This window comes from Eriocheir sinensis, chromosome 43, assembly GCF_024679095.1.
Source record: "Eriocheir sinensis breed Jianghai 21 chromosome 43, ASM2467909v1, whole genome shotgun sequence".
In the NCBI taxonomy this organism is placed as follows: Eukaryota; Metazoa; Arthropoda; class Malacostraca; order Decapoda; family Varunidae; genus Eriocheir; species Eriocheir sinensis.
In genome coordinates this window covers 1,735,001-1,742,500 of record NC_066551.1, presented here as the reverse complement: position 1 = coordinate 1,742,500, position 7,500 = coordinate 1,735,001, and the positions used below count along the sequence as shown (strand labels likewise).

At 38.0% G+C, this 7,500-nt stretch overlaps 1 protein-coding gene across 3 annotated transcripts in view; it reads right to left on the bottom strand.

Moving 5' to 3' along the window:
* The window catches only part of LOC127010301 (serine/arginine repetitive matrix protein 2-like), a 160,259-nt gene that overhangs the window by 125,568 nt on the left and 27,191 nt on the right, over window positions 1–7,500 (bottom strand). The gene's annotated exons all lie outside the window — the stretch shown is intronic.

Genomic DNA, 7,500 nt, shown 5'->3' with positions numbered 1-7,500 from the left:
TCTCTCTCTCTCTCTCTCTCCTTTGTTCTTTCCTTTCTCTCCTCTTTCTACTCCCTACTTTCTTCATTTCTCCTCCTCCCTCTTTCTCCTCCATTCCTCCCTTTCCTTCCCTTTCCCCTCCGTTTTTTCTTCTCTTTTCTTTCTTCTTCTTGTTTTCCTCCGTCTTTGTCATTCCCTTTCTTCTTTCTCCTTTCATCTTCCCCCTGCTACACTCTCTCTCTCTCTCTCTCTCTCTCTCTCTCTCTCTCTCTCTCTCTCTCTCTCTCTCTCTCTCTCTCTCTCTCTCTCCTTTACTCCTTTCTTTGTTCTTTCCTGTCTATTTCTACTCTCCTTACTTTCTTACTTTCTTTCTTTCTTCCTCTCTCTTTCCTGTCCTTCTCTCCTTTTATTTCCTTATTTTCTCTTTCCTTTTCATTCTTCCTTGACCTATTCTCTCTACTCCCTTTTATCCTTCCTCTAGGTTCTCTCTCTCTCTCTCTCTCTCTCTCTCTCTCTCTCTCTCTCTCTCTCTCTCTCTCTCTCTCTCTCTCTCTCTCTCTCTCTCTCTCTCTCTCTCTCTCTCTCTCTCTCTCTGTCTACTGTTTTCCCTCTCCTTTCCTTCCTCTTCCTTTTTTCTTTGTTTTTTCCTTTCCATTTTCTCTCTATGTCCCTCCTTTCTCCCCGCCTCCTCTCTCTCTCTTTTCTCTCTCTCATTCTTTTTTTTCCTCTCCTTTTCTTTTCTTTTCATCTTTCTTTGTTCATTCCTTTAAATTTTCTCCCTATTTCCGTACTTCCTCCCCCTCTCTCTCTCTTTTCTCTCCCATTCTTTATTTTTTCCTCTCCTTTCTTTCTCTTTCTCTCTTTCTTTGTGCTTTCCTTTCCATTTTCTCTCTATGTCCTTTCTTTCTCCACCCCCCTCTCTCTCTCATTCTTTATTTTTTCCTCTCCTTTCTTTCTCTTTCCATCTTTCATAGTTATTTCCTTTGTGTTCTGTCCCTAACTCCCTACCATCTCTCTCTCTCTCTCTCTCTCTCTCTCTCTCTCTCTCTCTCTCTCTCTCTCTCTCTCTCTCTCTCTCTCTCTGAAATACGCAATAGGGAGGTTAAGAGCGTAATAGAAGATGCGAGATAAATAAACAATGCAAATTAAAGTAACTCGCGGGGGAGTCGTGTGTGTGTGTGTGTGTGTGTGTGTGTGTGTGTGTGTGTGTGTGTGTGTGTGTGTGTGTGTGTGTGTGTGTGTGTGTGTGTGTGTGTGTGTGTGTGTGTGTGTGTGTGTGTGTGTGTGTGTGTGTGTGTGTGTGTGTGTGTGTGTGTGTGTGTGTGTGTGTGCGCAGATGCGATAAATGACTAGTAGGTAGGGTGGGTGACCGTGTGTGTGTGTGTGTGTGTGTGTGAGAGAGAGAGAGAGAGAGAGCAGTTAGCTACGTTAGGCACACAGACTCCTCCACATTATCTTTCCTCCTCCTCCTCCTCCTCCTCCTCCTCCTCCACCTCCACCTCCTCCTCCTCCTCCTCCTCCTAACTGTTCTTTTCTTCTCCTCCACCTGAGTTTGTCTAGCGGCTAAAAGACCTTGAAATAGTGTTCGTAATTACTTTTATCATCATCATCATCATTATTATTATTATTATTATTATTATTATTATTACTATTATTATCAAATTTTGTTATGTCTTATTTGGAGTGGTAATATTATTTTCTTTTTTTTCCCTCTTTCTCAATTGTTGGCCTTTCTTTTTCCTCCTCCCTTCTCTCTCTCTCTCTCTCTCTCTCTCTCTCTCTCTCTCTCTCTCTCTCTCTCTCTCTCTCTCTCTCTCTCTCTCTCTCAAGGTAATTACAGGTGCAAGACTTTACAGAGGGCGTGACGCAACATCAACAAAAACAACAAGTGGGAAAATTAGAGAGAGTGAGAAAGAGAGAGAGAAAAAATAAGGCGATCCTCCAAGGCTAACTACTGCTCTCTCTCTCTCTCTCTCTCTCTCTCTCTCTCTCTCTCTCTCTCTCTCTCTCTCTCTCTCTCTCTCTCTCTCTCTCTCTCTCTCTCTCTCCTTGTCCTTCTCTTCTCTTTTCCTTCCGTTGTCCAGTGGTTATATTCTCTCTCTCTCTCTCTCTCTCTCTCTCTCTCTCTCTCTCTCTCTCTCTCTCTCTCTCTCTCTCTCTCTCTCTCTCTCTCTCTCTCTCTCTAAGTACCATACTCTAATGGGAAAAAGTGAGAGAGAGGGAGTGGACGAGAGGAGGAAAAAAAGGAAGGAAATGGGAGGGAAAGGAAAAATGATGGGAGGAAAAAATGGAATGGAGGAGGAATGTGTGAGATGGAGCCTAAGGAGGAGAAGGAGGAGGAGGAGGAGGAGGAGGTAATGAAGAAGAAAAAGAAGACAAAAAGTGGAGGAGGAGGAGGAGGAGGAGGAGGACAGGCGAAGAACAAGGAAAGAAATGAAGGAAAAAAATAGAGGAAAAAAAAAGAAAAAAAAAAGAGGTGAAGAGAGAAGGGAGACTGCTCTATTTTGGCCTCGTTAGAGAGAGAGAGAGAGAGAGAGAGAGAGAATAAAGATACGAGGGAAATGAAAGAGGAACGAGGAAAACAAAATGAAAAGGATAAAAGAATGAAAGGAAAAAGAGGAAACGCGAAAAAGCTGAGAGAGAAAGAAGAATGAAACCAAAAATAGGAAAAGGGAAAAAAAAAGAATAAATCAAAGTGAAGGAAAAAAAATTTGATGACATGATAAAACGGAAGGAAGAAAAAGGGAAAAAAAACTCGACAAATGAAAATAAAAAGAAAAGAAAAGAAAAATGAGGTAAAATAATGAGCTGAAAGGAAGAAAAAACAAAATAATGAAAAGCTCGACCAGAAAATGAAAAAGAAAAACAAATAGATGAAAAATACTTAAAAAAAAACAGGGAAACGAAAATTAAACAACAAAATAAAAATAAAAAATAAAATCGCCCCTAAAATAAATTGACAATTGAACCATAATAAAAAAAACTTGACAAACGAAGCAAAAAATAAATAAAAAAATAAATAAAATAAAAAAATAACGCCTTCCAAAGAGAGGGAAAGAGAAATAACTCCCACTAATAAAAAAAATCCCATAAAAAAGAAAAATCACAGACGATGGAGTTGATTTTAGAAAATGGAAATAGCTTCTCTTCGCCTCTTGAGAAGGAGGAGGAGGAGGAGGAGGAGGAGGAGGAGGAGGAGGAGGAGTAGGAGGAGGATTAGGGGAGGACGGGAAGAAGAGGAGGAGGGGGAGGAAGGGAGATAAAAAAGCAATAAGGAGAAGAAGGAGGAGGAGGGGGCGGAAGAGGAGGAGGAGGAGGAGGAGGAGGAGGTAGAGAGAGTCCTTGACGCGTTTTCTTAGTGGGAGGAAGAAAAAAAACAAGATGTATTTCTGTAATGCGAGAAAAGAAGGAGGAGGAGGAGGAGGAGGAGGAGGAGGAGGAGGAGGAGGAGGAGGAGGAGGAGGAAACTGAGAGAAGATAAGAAAGAGAAAAATTATTTTAAGAAAGTTTAAAGAAAGAAATCAACGAGGCGGACGAGAGAGAGAGAGAGAGAGAGAGAGAGAGAGAGAGAGAGAGAGAGAGAGAGTTGCAATTACCTTCATACACTAAAGTTGCCCTGAAGGGAGGAGGTGTTGGGGTAGGTCTTCCTCTTCCTCCTCCTCCTCCTCCCTTTCACCCTTTCCTCCTCCTGTTCCCCCTCCTTCTTGTTCGTCATCTCCTCCTTCTCCTCCGTAACACTAGAGAGGAAAACAGGAGGGGACAGAAGAGAAGAAGAGAAGATAAAGAAAATAAAGAAAATAAACTAAAGAAAAAATAGAAAAGAAATATGATAAAGAAAGTTAAGGAAGATGAAAACATGGAAGATTGAACTACTACAACAACTACTACTACTACTACTACTACTACTACTACTACTACTACTACTACTACTACTACTACTACTACTACTACTACTACCACTACTGTTCCAGAGTTTACCAGCGGAAGGAGATGAAAGAATGAGGATGCTGGTTAACTCTTGCAGAAGGGATTTGGACGACTGATCATTTAGACAAAATATTACTACTATTACTACTACTACTACTACTACTACTACTACCCACCAACCAGCGTGCGCCCTCTCTGCCACGCTCACTGTATCTCACGTACCTGGAAAGAAAAAGAAAACAAATATATAAGTAAAGGATTGAGGACTCTTGGGATAGAGAGATAGATAGATAGATATAAAGATAGAGAGAGAGGGAGACACGACATTTCCTTCAACATTTCCTTCACAAGACATTTATTTTTATTCCTTCTTTTCCTTTTTATCACGTTTCCTTCTCTCCTTTTTTATTACTCTCCTTGCTATCTTCCTTTCTTCCTTCTTACCTCTCCTTCTTTATCTATTTCCTTCCTTCTTTCCTTTCTCATTCTTTCTGTTTTCCCCATTTACCCTTCCTTCCTTCCTTCCTTCCTATTTCATCCTTCTTTATTTCCTTTTCTTTCCATTACTTCCTTTCCTTCATTCTTGTCTCTCTTTCTCCTCCCTTCTTTATTTCTCTGTTTCTATTTCTTCCTTTCTCCCTTCCTCTTTTTTTTCTTTTCTTATCTACACGCTTTCGCTGTTTCATGACCTTCCTATCATCTTCTTCTCTTCTTCCCTTCCATTTCCTTCCCATCATCATTTCTTCTTCCCTTTTATCTTCACACGAATTTCAAATCTTTTCTCTTTTTATTCTTTCCCCCGTTTGGTTTAAGACTTCCTCCTCCTCCTCCTCCTCCTCCTCCTCTTCTTCCTCTTTCTCTTCCTCTCTTCCATTATCACTTTCTTCTCTTTCCGTCTCTTGCATTTGATCTTTTAAAAGTTTCATTTTCTTTTTATTTCTCTGTGATTTCTTTTATTGCTATTTATTTTCTTTTTTTCCTGTCCTTTGTAGTTATGATTTTCTTCTTTTTTTCTTCTATTTTCTTCTATTTCTTCGTCTCTTTGGTTCTCTTCCTATTCATTTGTCTTCTTTTTCTTTTCTTTTTCTTCCTTTACCTGTTGTTGTTTTTTTGTCCATTCCAAAAAAAAAATAATAATAATAATAATCACGAGAAAAATAAGTAATGATAAGAAAAGGGAAAGGAGAGAAAGGAGGAGAAAGGAAACGAGAAATAAATAAAAGAGAATGTGAGAAGAGAAAGGAGAGAGAAAGGAGAGAAAGGAAACCGGAAAGGAAATATAAATGAGAAAGGGGAAAGGAGAGAAAAGAGAAAGGAAACAAGAAAATAAATATAATGATAAGAAAAAGAGAAAAAAAGGAGAAAGTACATGAGAAAGAGAAATAAGAGAAAATGTGAGATAGGAAAAAGAGAGGAAAGAAAAGAGAAAAGTGAAAAAAAAACCTAATCAGAAAAAGAGGAGAAAGAAGGACAAAGGAAGAGAAAGAGAAAAAAGAGAATATGATTAGAAAAAAAAGAAAGGAAGAGAGAAAGAAAAAATAGAAAATGTGGAAAAAAAGAAAGATAAAGAAAAGTGAGAAAAAAAATAAAAGAGGAAGAAGTTGTAAAAGATAAATGAAGCGAAGGAGTGAGAGAGTGATAATGGGAGAGAGGAAGAGGAAGAGGAGGAGGAGGGGGAGGGGGAGGAGGGAGAAAGTCTTAAAGAAAAATGTGTGAAGTATAAAAAAAGAAAAGAAAAAGAGGAAATGGAGGAGAAAGAAAGAAGGAAAAATGTCTCAGCAAGAAATAAAAGTTTAGTGTCGAATTTCCTTTTTTTTCCTCGATATCTTTTTATTCTCTCTCTTTATTCCCTTCTTCGTATCTCAGTTTGGTAGTTTATTTTTCCCATCTACATTTTCTTCCTATTTTATTCTACTTCTCATTTCCGTATTTCATTTTCATGGCTATTTTTTCCTATGTCCATTTTCTTTCCTCCTATTTATTTCCTTTTTCCCATCTCTCTTTTCTTCTTTTTATTCTACTTCCGTTTTTTCATAGTTTATTTTCATGGTTATTTTTTTCCTACGTCAATTTTCTTTCCTTCCATTTATTTCATTTCTCTTTTTTGTTCAATTTTGTAGTTATTTTCCTATTTCCCTTTTCTTTTCTTTCTTTCTACCTGTTCGCCACTAATTTTGTTTCTTTTTCCTTTCTCCAGTTATTTTCTTTTTTCCATTCATTCCCTTCTCCGTATTTTACTGTACTTGTTTTTCTTTCCTATCTCCCTTTTCTTTCTCTTTTTCTAACTTTCTCTCTTTATTTTGTTCCCTTCTTTCTTTTCTCTCTTTGCCTCCTTTTTTTCCTCCCTTTTGTCTTTCATCGTTCTCTGTTTCGTTTTTTTTTTTACATTTTTTCTTCTTTCTCTTTCATTATATTCCCTTTTTCCTCTATCTCCCTCTTTATCGCTCTTCATCCTACCTCCCTTTTCACTATATTTAAATTTTGTAGCTTTTCCCATCTCCCCTTTCTTTACTTTTCTTCCTATTTCCTTTCGTTATCACTTTTCCTCCAGCTCCCTCTTTATCGCTGTCCATTTTCCTCCTCCATGTCTCTGTTCGTCCTGTGTTTCGTATTCGCTTCAGCAGGAGGACTAGATTTATTTTCCTCCTTTTTCCCTACTTTTTTTTTCCCCAGGACAGACTTGAAAGAATCTATTCCAATCTAAGCTCTGAGTTGTACAATTTCTCTCTCTCTCTCTCTCTCTCTCTCTCTCTCTCTCTCTCTCTCTCTCTCTCTCTCTCTCTCTCTCTCTCTCTCTCTCTCTCTCTCTCTCTCTCTCTCTCTCTCTCATCTACTTTTTATCTTTATTTTCTTGTTTATGATCTTCGTTTCAACATGATCTTTTTTTTCTGTTATTTCCTATCTTCTTTATTTCTTCTTTTCTTCCTATCTCCCTCTCCTCTTTTTCTTCTTTCCACTTCGTCTTCCTCTTCATTATCTTCTTTTCCTCTTCTTCTACCTAATTCATTTTCTTACTCTCCTTCCTTTCATTCTCTCATCTATTTCAAACTTTATTTCCTTCTTTCTCTTTCATTCTTTCATATTTTCTCCATTTTCTTTCTTCTTTGCTCTCCGTCTTCTTCTTCATTGTCTTCTTTCCCTCTTCTTCTCCCCTTATTCCTTTCCTTCATCTCTACCCTTTCTTTCAATCACTCCTCCATTTCAAACTTTTTTTCCTTTATCCTTCTTTCTTTCATTTTTTTCCCTTCTCTCCTTTCATTCTTCATTATTTCATCCCCTCGTTCTTCCTCTTTCCCTCTTTCATTCATTTCCTTTTCATTATTATTATTTTTTGGGGGTGAATTTTATGAGTTATTTCGTCTATATCATTTTTTCATTCTCTCATTCTTTCTCTCTCTCTCTCTCTCCTTTTTGCCTCCATTTCCTTTTTTTTCTTCCTGTTTCACTTTCTATTTTACTTATTCAACAATTTATTTTTCCTTCTCTTTTTTTCTGCCTTTCGCCCATTCATCAAGTTTCCGCTCCATTTCCCCCCTGCATCTCGTTTTCTTTTTTCCCTCCCTCTGTTTATCTTCTTTCTGCTTCGCTCCTTCC